Source organism: Heterodontus francisci, chromosome 27, assembly GCF_036365525.1.
Source record: "Heterodontus francisci isolate sHetFra1 chromosome 27, sHetFra1.hap1, whole genome shotgun sequence".
NCBI lineage: Eukaryota > Metazoa > Chordata > Chondrichthyes > Heterodontiformes > Heterodontidae > Heterodontus > Heterodontus francisci.
Window position 1 is genome coordinate 64,104,254 of NC_090397.1, and position 15,360 is coordinate 64,119,613.

The following is a 15,360-nucleotide window of genomic DNA, read 5'->3' on the forward strand; positions in this document are numbered from 1 at the left end:
AACAATCCACTGTAGCAATTGGTTGTGAACCATCCACGTAGGTGAGTACACATGACTCACCCACTTGTTCAAAAAAATTACCATTATCTTTTTTTGAGTCAGCAACAGGCAGCAATTTAATTATTTCACACAGTAGTGCATTCAATTCATGTCCTTGATTTCTGTATGTGTTATTTTTCGCCTCTGATGCTGCCACACAGTAAGATCTGTAACAATGGATAAATGAGAGGTTCTCTGCAGAGCTTCATCCTGACACCTCTTCATTGGCATTGCCTTTAAAAAAGCTTTCTGCCTACAATCCCAAATTCCCCATCATTATTCCCGAACACAGTTATTCACTTACATCCATGGACCAGTATCTGGTCAGGATGGTCCAAGGCAACATTAGTATGATGAAAGAAGGTTTTCCCGTTTCCTTCCTGCCCTCTTCTTCACATTCATCTTTCTCTTCTTCCCGCGATCTGTCATCAGAGGGCAAAATGTGAAGAGGACAGAAGTGCAATTCACAGCTTATTACTGGAATAAAAATTATTCCAATAATCTGAGAGTTACTTCTGTAGGGCTGTGGTCTTATCGTGTCATTGCAATAGGATGTTTTCAACTGGCAATATTAAAAACTCAGCTCCCCACCCCTACCACTTATCCAGCTCATTCACAACCTGTGTGTCCTGTTTGACTCAAAGCTGAGTTTCATGGCCCATAACGTTTTCCACTTTGGTCGGAAGAATTGGAAAGCAGAATATTATTCAAATGGAGAGAGACTACAGAATAAAAGCAAAATACTGTGGATGCTGGAAATCTGAAATAAAAATAAGAAATGCTGGAACCACTCAGCAGGTCTGGCAGCATCTGTGGAAAGAGAAGCAGAGTTAACATTTCGGGCCAGTGACCCTTCTTTGGAACTGAGTTCCGAAGAAGGATCACTGACCCGAAACGTTGACTCTGCTTCTCTTTCCACAGATGCTGCCAGAGACTACAGAATGCTGTGCTACAGAGAGATCTGGGTGTCCTTGTATATGAATCACAAAAAGTTAGCATGCAGGTACAGCAAATAATTAGGAAGGCAAATGGAATGTTGGCCTTTATTGGAAGGGGGATGGATTATAAAAATAGTGAGGTTTTGCTACAACTGTACAGGGTGTTAAGACCACACCTAGAGTGCTGCATACAGTTTGGTCTTATTGAAGGAGGGATAAACCTGTATTGGAGGCAGTTCAGAGAAGCTTCACTCGGCTGATTCCTGGGATGAAGGGATTGTCTTATGAGGAATGGTTGAACAGGTTGGGCCGATACTCATTGGAGTTTAGAAGAATGAGAGGCGATCTTATTGAAACATACACGATTCTAAGGGGGCTTGACAGGATAGATGCTGAGGGATGTTTCCTTGCTGACCTTCACTGGCATCCTATTATGTATGATGCTACGAACAAGTGAGAGGGGTCTAGAGGTTCCCTTTCAGCCTTTGCCTGGTTTATCCGTTACAGGGTTTAATTTTAAAAAACACCGTGTTTTAGCTCTCCCTTAGTGAATCCTTGTTCACCACTTTCCAATTGTAAGGCAAAGAAATCAATACAGATTCTTAGATTTTAAACTAGAAAGGTAGAAGCTTAGTAATCTTAACTCTAATCCGGTTACCGACTACAAATATGCGAGGTGACCACACCAGCATGCATATGCAATAAACACACATACAGATAGAGACTGAAAAAGTAGAGGGAATAAAGGGGAAATGTTTGAGGCAATATCTGGTAGTTATAGTCCTTTACGTTCAATGTGGAGTTTTTGGTTGCCAGTCAGTCCTGCTGTTTTTTTAGGGCCCAGTTCATGCTGCAACTTGTTTCGATATCGGAGTCTTTTCTCTCTTGAGGTTTACGTGTCATCTGTGGGTCCGGTGGCTTGGGAGATAGAGAGAGATAGAGAGAGATAGAGAGAGATAGAGAGAGATAGAGAGAGATAGAGAGAGATAGAGAGAGATAGAGAGAGATAGAGAGAGATAGAGAGAGATAGAGAGAGATAGAGAGAGATAGAGAGAGATAGAGAGAGAGGTTTCCTTGTTCCAGGTTCAAAACTGTCTTCTGAAATCAAACTGTCCTGTGGCTAGTTCAAAAAAACTGGACCAGCCAGTTAGTCATGTGACCAGCTGGTTTAACCAGTCCTGGCTCTGTGGATTGTATCATCCTAGCAGGGCCTGGAATGTGCTTCCTTACACCTTCAATGTCTGGTGATCAAAGTCCATTGTGGGTTAAGTGGACCAGGGATTAGTCCTTTGTCTCCACAAGCACTGTCTGTTAGTATGCAAATGTCTTTCTAGCCAAGTGTCTGGTGATTTTTTTGACCAGTCTTTTCTTCACTCCAGCAACAGTTTAAAATCAATGTTCATATGATAAAATTAATATGCCTCATTCTTGGCAGGTGGGGGGTCTGCATGACAATGGACACACAATGATGTACAGGAACTGACTCTGGATCCTCCACCCTGTATCATACAATGGTGATACCTTGTGTATCATAATAAATACACACCCCATCCCACCCAAAAGCCCTCTGGGAAAGGCAAAAAACCCCCACAAAAACCCAAGTCAATTTGGGTAATAAATTCCTCTCCAATCTATCTAGATGATCAAAACTAGTCCAGGAGATCACTCTGACCCTGAATTTCCTGCACTGCCAACCTTTTATAAGAAATGATCATTGCCCCAGCCAGAAACAGATCCAGTTCTCACTTGAAGCAATTCAGCCAGTGTCCACCACATGAGCTGGCAGCCTAATCCAGAGATCTATTATTCTCTGGAAAAAGAATCATCTCCTGACATCTAACCTAGGTGTGGCCATATACATGTAAAACTTGTGACCCATGGTCCTCTGTGATCTACTTAATAGGAACAAACTGTCGACTGGAATGTAACCTATTCCCTTCATCATCTTATAAACCTTAATCAGATCAGCCCTAAATCTACATCTCTCTCGAGTGTAGAGTGCCAACTCTTTCAGCCTATCTTGGCAACTAAGATGCTTTATACTGGGAATTAGAGTAGTCGTCCTCCTCTGCACCCTTTCCAAAGCCTCAATATCACCCACCATCTGAGGAAACCAAAACTGGATGCAATATTCCAAGTGAGGCCTGACAAGGACAAACTAGTAAGCCTCGTTTTATAATCAATTGTTTTAGGAATGCACCCCAATACCCTATTCGCTCTAGCTATAGGTTCATGCCATTGCTTATATACCTTTATAGGTGTATGTGCTCATCTTTAAATCCCTCCATGGCCTTGCCACACCCATTGAGCGAGTCTCCCCGCGCCCCCCCCCACTCCCAATCCCAGTACAATATTTCCCTGTGACAAACTCGGTTCTCCTGACTGTCTGTTTGTATACGTCCCTCTCTTCATCTTGCTACTAGTGGGGGACTTGGCTCCTACTCTCTGGAATTCCTTCCCTAAATCTCTCCTCCTCCCCGCCCTGTTTTAAAAACCTTCCTAAAACCATCTCTTCAACCAAGCTTTTTATTATAAAATAAAAACAAGAAATGCTGGCAATACTCAGCAGGTCTGGCAGCATCTGCTTCTCTCTCCACATATGCTGCCAGACCTGCTGAGTAATTCCAAAATTTCTTGTTTTTATTTCAGATTTCCAGCATCCGCAGTATTTTGCTTTTATTTAAGCTTTTTATTATTCCCCCTCCTAGCCTCTCCCTCTCCCTCTCTAGCCCAGTGCCCATTTTCCGCATAGCTTGGGACACTCAATTTTTAGGGATATAATGTAACTCTGAATTCTACAAATAAATGGAGTACCTTGGAATTTATGAAAACAAAATATACTGGAAATGCACAGGTAGGTTGCCAGAATCAAAAGAGAACTAATTTTTAACAAAGATTAAGAGGAGAATTGATAGAAATGTTCAGAATCATGAAAGGTTTTGCTAGAATAATAAGAAGAAACTATTTCCAGTGGCAGAAGGGTCGGTAATCAGAGGACACAGATTTAAGATGATTGGCAAAAGAACCATAGACGACGCAAGCAAAAAAAGGTTTACGCATTGATTTGTGATCTAGAATGTGCTGCCTGAAAGGGCATTGAAAGTAGATTCAATAGCAACTTCCAAAAGCGAATTGGAGAAATATTTGAAGGGGAAATATTTACAGGGCTGTGGAGAGAGCGCAGGGCTGTGGGATTAATTGGATGGCTCTTTCAAAGGGCTGGTCCAGGCACAATGGACCGAATGGCATCCTTCATTGCCGTATCATTCCAGGATTCTATAATTTAGGTTGAACCCTTCCACATTTTGGGCTGGATTTTATGGGACCCCATGAGGTGGGGCCGGAGGCGGGGAGACCTGGAGAATCGTGATGGGTGGCGGGGGCGGAGGGCCTGTCGCCAGGCAATCTTACCGGGAGCAGAATAGGCCAAAGGCCAATTGAGGCCCTTAAGTGGCCTATTAATGGCCAATTCAAGGCCCCTTCCTGCCACCTCTGGGATCTTTTCAGCGGCGGTGGGTGTCTCAGTCACATGGGGAGAGTGCTCTCCCTGCGGGCTTGGGGGGGAATCCCTCCCCCTTGGGCAATCTGTGGCTCATGGAGGACCCCCCCACTGGGAACACTTCACCCCACACCCCCCCGGAACCCCCCCTTCCACTGGGCCTTCCGGACTGGTCCCGGGGACCCCACCTCACCTACCTATGGTCCAGCGTTCCAGTGCTGGGCCTTAGTCCAAGGCCACTGCAGTACCAGCAGTGACCACCACTCCTGGTGGTTCTGCCGATAATACTGAGCTGCTGACCCTCTGATTGGCGGGTAGTTCATGGAGGCGGGATCCCTGGCTGGAATTTTACAACACTCCAACGAACAGGCTAGTGGTGGGTTGTGAGGGGGGGGGAGGTGGGAGAGAAAGAGTGGCCGTATAATTGGGTAGGAGGTGGGAGGGGGAGGTGGGCGTTCCCAATACATGTCCCTCCCCGTTGCAATTTTACGCGGGGCGGTGACAGCGATAAATGGCCCACCTGCCCCAGGCCAATCAAGGCCCTCAAGTGGCCAATTAACTGTCATTTAAGGGCATCCTCCCTCCACCACTGGTACTTTACCCACGGCAGCTGGGCAGCAAAGGCCCCAAGAACACTGCCATATAAAACCTGGCGGCCTTTTTGTGGACTGGGGGGTTTTGCCTAATTATCAGGCACCCTGTGCCCCTTGGAGGGCCCCCCATGGCTCAACTGCCCCCACTAGACCACACTCCTCCACGCGTCCTTGGCAAGGCCCCAAAAACTTGCATTAGTTCCGGGGTGGTCCTTCCTCTTCCTTGCAATGGCTGGGTGTAGTCCCAGTAGTGGCCACCGCTCCCGGTAGCGCTGCTGGGACTAAGAGCTGCCAGCTCGCAGATTGGCTGGCAGCTCCACTAGGCGGGACTTGTTGCTTCAAGGTGGTGGAAGTCCCATCCAAGGCCAATTAAGGGCCTGGAGAGTGAAAATCCCAGCGTGGCTCCCCAGTCCCAGCGGAGGTGGGCTCCCCCCACTGACTTTTCGGCCAACAGGCAGGGCCTTCCACCCCACAACATTCTAGCCACTGTCTTTAAAGGCACGGGGATCCCGGCTCCTAAAACTTTGCTATAATCAGACCAGAGTATCACAGCAAGGGTGGTTGGCAGGAAAAGGCAGAGGCGGGGGTTCCCCTGCCTTTTTGGCCTGGGGCTGGGAGCCCTGGCTCCAGACACACAGACACACAGACACACCTGAGAGGTCTAACAAGCATCAGTTAACTGAATAACTGTATACAGCATGCTCCAAATCTCTCAAATTACGAACTGCAATCAGGATATTACAACATTCCACAGTGTCACTGAGAAAAGCAGCAGAGATCCACGTGACTCCCAAGCTGGGAGAGCCAGTTCGGTTCTGGATTCAGCTGCACCAGCTCCTGCCCCAAAATTTACCCTTTGAACCTTTTGTGGGTCGTGAGCAATGCTGTACTTTATGACCACAGTTTAAGTTTTATGACTAGCCATATATTTAGGTACCAGGCATCATACAGTCACTGGCATTTTTGAAAGGTCTTGTTCCCCTGATATATGGACTTTATTTATAACCTCCCTTTGTGTAACCATGCCATCATCACAAAGGATTGGAGTTCAAAAAACCTTAGCAATTGCCTGAAAATTGATTTGACGTCTATCACCCGTCCCTCCCTTAGGTCCCTGAAGACATTTTAATATGAGCCCTGACATTAAGATGGATGAAATTTGGCATTTAACTGCAGCGACAGTACTCCCCTGTGCAACATAACAGCTTGTTCAAAGCTCCTCTTCAAGTTCTGACTCACTCTTAGGCTCAAAGCCACATACAAATCCATCTTGTGCATTTACTCCAGTCGTTCCAACCAGCCTTATTTGGCAAGCGAGAACAGGAGAAAACCATTGCTTTACAACTTTTTCAAAAATGGCATAAACATTTTAAACACCGTGTAACGCTCAACCTCAATGTGGATTTGAAAGAAGAGGGGACTAAGTAATCTGCTGCAAAGTCAGTAGTACATGTTTTCTGACTGAAGTTGGGCCAAGAATATGAATCGCCGCAGGATTTAAGATAAGTGTAGTTGGAGCGCCAAATTAAATTCAAAAAGCATAAAATTCACTGCTTCAGCTGCACTGTGTGCTGTCTTCCAGAATTTCCCAAAAATCACAGCATTGACTCCTGGATTTCAAACTTTATCTGAACTCTGTCTCTTTTTTTAATGTTTCCAATTGCCGTCCAGCAGGGTATTAGCTCTATTATTATTGTTGTAATGCTGCCATGTGTTTCCAATTACATAGTGCTGACAGGTCAGCAATGGGTTCAGTGTTTGTGAGCGAGAACAAACTGGGTTGCTGCTGCCGCTAGCAAAGCTGTGTTCCTATGGAAATGTTGCTAATGATGCTGTTTATTAAAACAGCATTTCGATGTCAGGGTTTTAATTGCATGGAATCATAGAAAGAAACTGCACAGAAGGAGGCTGTTCAGCCCATCGTGCTGTGCTGGCTCTTTGAAAGAGCTGTCCAATTAGTCCCACTACCCTGCCCTGCAAAGATTTTCTCCTTCAAGAATGTCTCCAATTCCCTTTTTGAATGTTGTTATTGAATCTGCTTCCACTGCCCTTTGAAAAGGGTACGCACACATGCAGCAAAAAGCCTTTAGTACACTTTAGGGATGTGCAGGCTCAGAGGGAGTTCCAGCTAGGCTTCACAGAGCCCCTAGTCTTAAAATGCTCATCAGAAAAATACACCCTATTTTGTGTTTAAAAGGGGAAGAAAAAAACTGAAATTAGTATCGGTCAGAAATATCTCAAAACACTTTGCAAATACATACAAATGCAGCAAACCTTTTCAGCAGATGTGGCAGCCATTTTGCATGCAACAAGATCCCATAGCAATGAAATGAACGACCAGCTAATCTGTTTCTGGCGGGTCTGGTTTAGGGAGGAATGTTACTCAGGACACTAGCAGTATAACCTTTCACCTCTGCATGTAGAAAAAGCCTCAGTTTAACATCTCACCTAAAGGGATGCACTGCAGTGTCAGCTTAAGTTACACGTTCAAGTCCTGGAGTTGGGCTTGTCATATTACTCGTTCCTTTGGAATGTGAACTATTGCAAGATTCGCAGGGAGCACAAGTAATATCCAAAGAATACATGGGTTTTTAATATAACAAACTGGAACACATACATACTCATAGCTACTACAGGAGCACACCAACACACGTCTCACTCTATCGGGCTACATCCACAACTCTCTGGTCATGTGTGATGTGACATCACTTCCTCTGGTGATCTTCACTAACAGCCTCTTAAGGTGATTCCCACAACAGGGTTTGAAGCATTTGCTTTTGGATTCAGAGATAAGAACGTTACCAGCTGAATCAAACTAACATCCATCAATTTTATAACTGGAAATGAAAATATAGATTATCCATAAGGGAGAAGGTGTTCCGACCATGGCTCGCATTTACGCACCATTTTTGAATTGAAGCACAGAAACATTTTGCTTTCTTACCCCTTAGTTGCAGCTCCTCTACACCACCTCCCCACCCCGCAATCTCACATTTCTCTAAGTTATTGCAATGCTCTTTTTGTAGTCAGTTAAAAAAAATTCACCTAGTTTTACTTATGAAAGATAACATCAAATTTACTGTTGGCATGGAGACCCTTGAGTCAGGCATCCTTCGCTATTCGGACACACCAGTGATATCACTGATGGAGAGAGCAGCCCCCATGGAAGGCAATTAATTCAGGCTGTGGTCAAGAATCAAGTCCAGCGCATTGGACCCAAGGAAATCAGGCTAGAGGCTGGAGAAAAGCACATGGATTTGTCCTCCCTATCCACCACCACTAGGCAACTGGGTACCCAGAGTGGGATTCCTCTAAAACACCACTTATAATGAGGACTTAAATCTGTATCTCTTCTGTATGATAGAGGCTGTGCCACTGGTCCCCAACATATTTCCAATTCCACAGTATTTTGAAGAAAACTGACCTCAGTGTTACCAGTCGTGTTCTCATTATTGTAAGATCTGAACTGGGTAATGATTATCTTATGGGAGTGAATGATTCAACACTGCTTTTGCAGGCAGATCTGGCCCCCATCGTTTGTCTATAAATTGAAGGTTCATAGGTAGACCACAGTTCCTGAAAAGATGCGTGTTTATTTAACCTCTTATCACATCTCTGAGAAATATCACTAAGAACTTCACTTAGAATGTGTTATGTTGAAGTGTGGTGACTATTGCTATGTAAGCAAATGTGGTAGCTTCTTTGCACACAGAAAGATCCAATAAACAAAATGGAGATGAATGGCCAGGTAATTTGCTCGTGGTTGCAGCAGAAACATTACCCAGGGCACTGGAGAACTCCCTGTTCTTCAAATAATGTCACAGGATATTTAATGTCCTCCTGAACAAGGCGGCAGCGACTTGAAGTTAATGGCTTATTTTTATTTATTTATTTAGAGATACAGCACTGAAACAGGCCCTTCGGCCCACTGAGTCTGTGCTGAACAACAACCACCCATTTATACTAATTTTACATTAATCCCATATTCCCTACCACATCCCCACCATTCTCCTACCTACACTAGGGGCAATTTACAATGGCCAATTTACCTATCAACCTGCAAGTCTTTGGCTGTGGGAGGAAACCGGAGCACCCAACGGAAACCCACTTGGTCACAGGGAGAACTTGCAAACTCCGCACAGGCAGTACCCAGAACTGAACCCAGGTTGCAAGAGCTGTGAGGCTGCGGTGCAAACCACTGCGCTGCCCTGAAGGACTTATCTGAAGGGCTTTGATTCCGACAATATAACACTGACCTCAGCACTGTATCATAGTTTCAGTCAAGATTACGTGTTCAATTTGTGGAGTGAAGCTCAAAGCAATAGTCTTCTGGCCCACTTAGAATGCTACTAACTGATCCAACCTGACTATGTTCAGATGACACTCTGAGGGAACCAGAGTTTGCTTTGTTCCTGTAAGCAACACCTATAATTTCCAACAAATAATAATTCCCAATTACTAACACACCATGAAATGTAATTGATTCCAGCCATGAGACAATGCTGTCAGTTAGACTTAAAATGCCTTCTCGAAACAGTGATTTGACCTGAATGCTTTTCCCTAAACAGAATTAGCATGAATATTTTGAATGTACAATGGGTAAACCAATTTTGTGAACACCAGCCTGTAATTACAAAATGTTAAAATCAGAAGTTTGATGTTCTCTCCCAAATCTCCTTCCATCACTGCAATTTACTGAGGTAGTGGGATTTCTTCAGCATTGTGTATGATATTTCATTAGAAGGAGCACAAATAGAGGGTGAAGTACCTTTTATTTGAATGGCTAAGGACAGACACTTGAAATTTCTAGGCCTTTCTATGCATTCCCACAAGTGGCCATTAGAGATGAGTCACCACAAACTTTAAGGGGGTCTGAGAGGAAACACTTGAAGATAGATATTAAAGGGGACGGGGAAAGAGCAGGGAGGTGGGATGAATGTAAATAGTTTTGGTGGAGGAGACCTCACTGGCACAGCCAAGTTAAACCGAAGGACCTCCTTCTACGTTGGCAGTTGTATGGCACAATGCAAGCAGCTGCAAGGCCAAGGACAGTCGTCTACCAGGCTGAACTGCAGTATGTTGGCCGAGATTTGCATCACTTCTACTGCCTGATTTTGGGTGGTATTGCAATAGCCTGAGAATCAGTGCAAACCGTGCCGTGCCCTGCCAGATCTGCGCCTTAACATTTATTTGTAAAATCTAAAAATCAGAAATTTGATGCGCTCTCCCAAATTTCCTTGCAATACTGCAAATCACAGTTCACATAGAATTTACAGCACAGTAACAGGCCATGCTGGTGTTTATGCTCCACATGAACCTCCTCCACCTATCTCCATCTAACCCTATCAGCATAACCTTCTATTCCTTTCTCTCTTGTGTTTATCCAGCTTCTCCTTAAACACATCCATGATATTTGGCTCAACTATTCCATATGATTAGATTAGATTAGAGATACAGCACTGAAACAGGCCCTTCGGCCCACCGAGTCCGTGCCGACCATCAACCACCCATTTATACTAATCCTACACTAATCCCATATTCCTACCAAACATCCCCACCTGTCCCTATATTTCCCTACCACCTACCTATACTAGTGACAATTTATAATGGCCAATTTACCTATCAACCTGCAAGTCTTCTGGCTTGTGGGAGGAAACCGGAGCACCCGGAGAAAACCCACGCAGACACAGGGAGAACTTGCAAACTCCACACAGGCAGTACCCAGAATCGAACCCGGGTCCCTGGAGCTGTGAGGCTGCGGTGCTAACCACTGCGCCACTGTGACACCCCTGCGAGTTTCACATTCTAACCACTCTGGGTGGGGGGGGTGGGGGTGGTAAACAAGCTTTTTGTCAATTCTTTATTGGGTTTATTAACATTTAAGTGCGCGGCTTTCCTGCATGCTATTTCCACTGTTCTGGCATATAGGACACCTGATGTACGGAAGTGGTAATTGAGGTGGCCATGACATAGAAACAATAATATAAATTTATGAAGTTGAGTGGCTTGAGCAATTTCTTAAACTGATTTTTCTTCTGTTTTTATTTTCTTCCCATTGGCACTGAGGTTCTCATCTGCCTTTGTGCCAATTGGCTCCTCTTTCCAAACAAAGCAAGGAAAGTACGCCAAATCTCATTACCAAAATATGTGAATGCTTGATTTAATCATTAACCTCAATGTTACATGTTTTCTTTGTAGCCTTTCCCCCACAGTATTGCATGCTTTTAGTGGTGCCTGTATGCCAGAGTGATCACAAGCCAGTGTTACCTGATGGGTCTCACCCACTAACCATTTCTGCTTGTGCCATCAACCATTTCTGCCCACTTGGTCCTCTCAGGGTCGAGATTGGTAGAGAGGTTTACTTGCAATGACTCATGCTGCTGATAAATGCACGGACAGGAATACGTGGCCTAGAACTAGGATCTGCCTCCCTTAGCAGGTGCTAATCTCTGGGAAAGGTACCATGGAGTGGCACAAATGACAACCCTTCAATCACCCACCTCATTCACCAATTCAACAGCCATCAAGCAGGAGTTGAGGTGCTTGGCTGCCTCTTCACATCTGACAGGCAGAGAAGAATGAATTGGAGAAATCAACAACCATTCTCTGTGGCTCAAAAAAAATTAAAGAAAAAAGCAAAATTTGTTACCAATTGAGATCACATTCTCTCTAGATTTCAATTAACAAGAGTCCTTGGGCAGGATTTTACCGCCGGCTTTGGGACCCCAACATTGGGTCCAAATGGGGGTCCCAAGCCCACACTTGCCAGGACCTACACTGGAGGAGCTACCTTCCTGGAGGGCGCCTCCTAATTGGCCCCCTCTGAGCCCGCGGACTCTCCACGCTGTTGGCTTAATCAGAGGGTGGGCAGCTCTGGACCCTCAGCAGTGACACTGGGTGAGGTGGGCGCTGGTGAGGCAGTTTGGGGGCCGCAAGGACAACTCAACATGGAGACACCCTTGCAGGGGTAATTTTAAAATAAAATTCTGGATAGCTGATGGTGGAAGGACGTGAGGAATGGAAGAGAAAGCCCTCTGAAGGGAGTGTTTGGTCTGCGGTGGAGGTGGGGGTGGGGGGGGGCCTTTCCTCCATGCACCCCTTTTAATGGTCATGGAGACTTTGGCTCTGCAGATCTCCCGGGCTGCCACAGGGAGGCGACATCCATTAAGCTGGTGTCCCCACCGCTGGCAAAATCCCGGCAGGCCTGAATAATAAACCCTAAATGGATCCTTAAATATTTAATTTGGCTGCCCACCTCCGCGGTATGGGCAGATGATCCGGGTCAGAGCCAGCTGCTGGGAACCTCCTCCGGCGGGTATGTGCCAGGGAACCATCCGTCCTGCCTCTGTTCCTGCTACCACAGGGCCGGGAAATTCTTTACTTTAAGCCTGCTACGTTTCTGTGACTATAATATTCCAGTCGCGACTGTTTAAAAAATGACCCATTAGAAACAAAATCTTTAAGCACAGGCTTTGTTGCAATGATTTGGAAAATGAAGTTCTAGTGGTGCCAGCTATAACTCAGCTGGATGGTTGATTAGGTGGCCATATTTTAACACTATACCCTCCACATCACTGAGCCACAAAGTGCACCTGGTAACTAGGTTTTGCATATTTTCTTCAAATTTCATTCAAAGAGATCAATCTATTCAGAAGGAAAGCAAATTGATGCGACAGAACAACTTGGTACTCATCGGAGCAAAGTCACAGCAGGTTGGAAATTAAAACAAGATAGAAAATATCGGAATCGCTCGGCAGGTCAGGTGGCACTTCTGGAGAAGAAGAAACAGAGGCTTAACATTCCAGGTCGTTGACCTCTTGCCAGACCTGCTGAGTGTTTCCAGCATTCTCGGCTTTTAAGTCAAATTTACAGCAGCTGCAGTATTTTGTCTTTTTTTGTCTCAGTAAGCCTTTTTGCTGAAGGGTATTGATGTTGCCTGAACTTTGAATGAAATAGGTGTGGTATACTGTCGACACAATCCACTACACTTGCACACATTATCGAATCGGTCTTCCAATGTTAATTTGGCAAATTTCTTACTGACTCTTTTTAATTATTTTTTTTCTAAACCAGATGGAAGAACTCGAGTGCATATAGACGGCGTTCCCAATGAAATACTGAGGAGGTGCTGCAGTGTCAGTGGTGCCGTCCTTCAGTTGAGATATTAAACAAGGTCCTGCTGCCTTCTCAGGAGAAAGCTAACATTCCCACGGAACCATTTGAAGAGCGGAGAGTTCTTCTGCTATTCACACAAACTCTCCTCTCTTAATTATGATCAATCCATGGTCCTTTCATGTCACTGCTGCGTATGGCACTGTGTGGGTATGAGATTGGATCGCTGTGAACTGGGGACCAGGGAACAATCCCTGTGCGTGAACAGTTAGGATCAAGGCTCACTTCATTAAATTAGACCAGCAAGTTGCAGATATCTGCTACACGTCCTTGTTGGTGATATGGATTTAAATTTTAAATATGCAGATTTCCCTTCCCCCCCAAAGCATTAAATTTAAAATCTTCAAATTCCACTATAACCTCATTATCCCAACCTATCTCTTCAGATTCATCCAGCCATATATCTCTGCCCCTCCCACTCCTCTGCAAACAAACTGCTCCTCTGACTCTGAACATTTGGCTACCCTCCACGTTTGCCCCACCAAAGGCTGTGCCTTCACCTGCTTGGCTCCTTCTCTCTGATATTTTCCACCCTAAACCTCTTCTCCTCCCTATCCTCATTTAAAAGCCTTTATAAAACCTGTCTCTTCAACCAGACTTTTGGCCACTTATCATGGTACACACAATTAGATATACACACACAGACATACAACCATACACACACACATATATACAAGTGAAAGTTACTGTTGGTGTACATGATGTGTAGTCAACAAAGCCAGAGGCTGTGGATTCATGTATGTAATTATCCACTTGGTAATTCCTTATTTTGGCTATGCTCCTGGAAATGGGGTAATGCCGAGTTCTGGCCGTGAGTGGGGTGTCAGGCTGGCCGATTGCCAAGTTATTTCAAGCTCATGGCCTGCAGATTTGAAGCTGTGGAGGTGGTGGTTTGACAGAGGAGCAGGGATGGAGGCCTGTGGAGACCAAATGAGATCTGAAGGGAACAAGGGCGCTGAAAGTCAACAAATATGTCAACATGGTCATGAATAGCAGGGCCACGAGAGGCAGAGATCAAAATTTAAGAAACCATTTGTGAGTGAGGTGTGGTTTTTTTCCCAATGGAGGAATTTTCGATAAATAGGGACTGTGGAGATGAAGATGTAGAAGAATTTTAGATAGTGCGTTCATTATATATCACACAATAGTTATCAGGATGTCCATCATGAGATAAGACAGAGGGAGAGGGTTAAGCTGTGGGGGCACTTGATGACATTGATAAACTACTTGAGCTTTATTATTATGCTTTATGACATCCAAGTCCCTTAAAGGAATGTGCGCTGGCCTAAACATTCCTCTATACTCACTATTCAATACTTTTATTTGCAATAATGTCAGAAAATAAATGTTAGGATTAGTAAAGCCCATTGGCTCCTCTTTGATAGATCAACCCAACAATATGCATCTAACCATATCCCTCCATTATGTCATTCAGCAAAAATGCATCCAATCATTGCTTGAATCCATTTCTAACACCTACTTCCATTATCTTCCTTGGTGAGCCATTCCACAACTTCATAATTCCACACAAAACAGAACAGTTTGCTCGATCTCCTTCTCACTCCCACCTTTCCTTACTTTGGCCTGTGTTACATTATATTTGAACTCTTCACCATGGTGAGCAATTCCCCATGATTAACTTTTGTTAACTACCTCCTCAATGACAGTGCTGTGCTCAAAGTTGTAATCAACATAGCTGCACTGGGCAAAGCCAGCACGTTAGCAGAACTTTAAAACGAAGTGGTACAAAAATGCACACCTTCAACACAGTATTAGGCTTTATTGATGGCATAAAATGTTTGCTATATTGTATTGTATATATTTTTAAGCCAGTCATGGAGCTACCAAACAGAGATAACACCCCATTAGGAAGTCAGAAGTCCTGAGCTTAGATCTCAAAGGAGGTAATTATTGCTTATTTTTAAAGTTCTTAAAATATTTTCTCTTTTTTTAAAAACCACAACTTTTGCAAAGCAGGATTTGTCTTAACAACAGAAGTAACATTCAAATTAATCGGTAAGTGATTAAAAGTTTGGAGCAATTAGTTTTTATAAAGGCAACTTGGTAGGATGCAGGTTTGTACCTGTGATTCTTCTGCATGGCAAGTTTTTGATCCAGT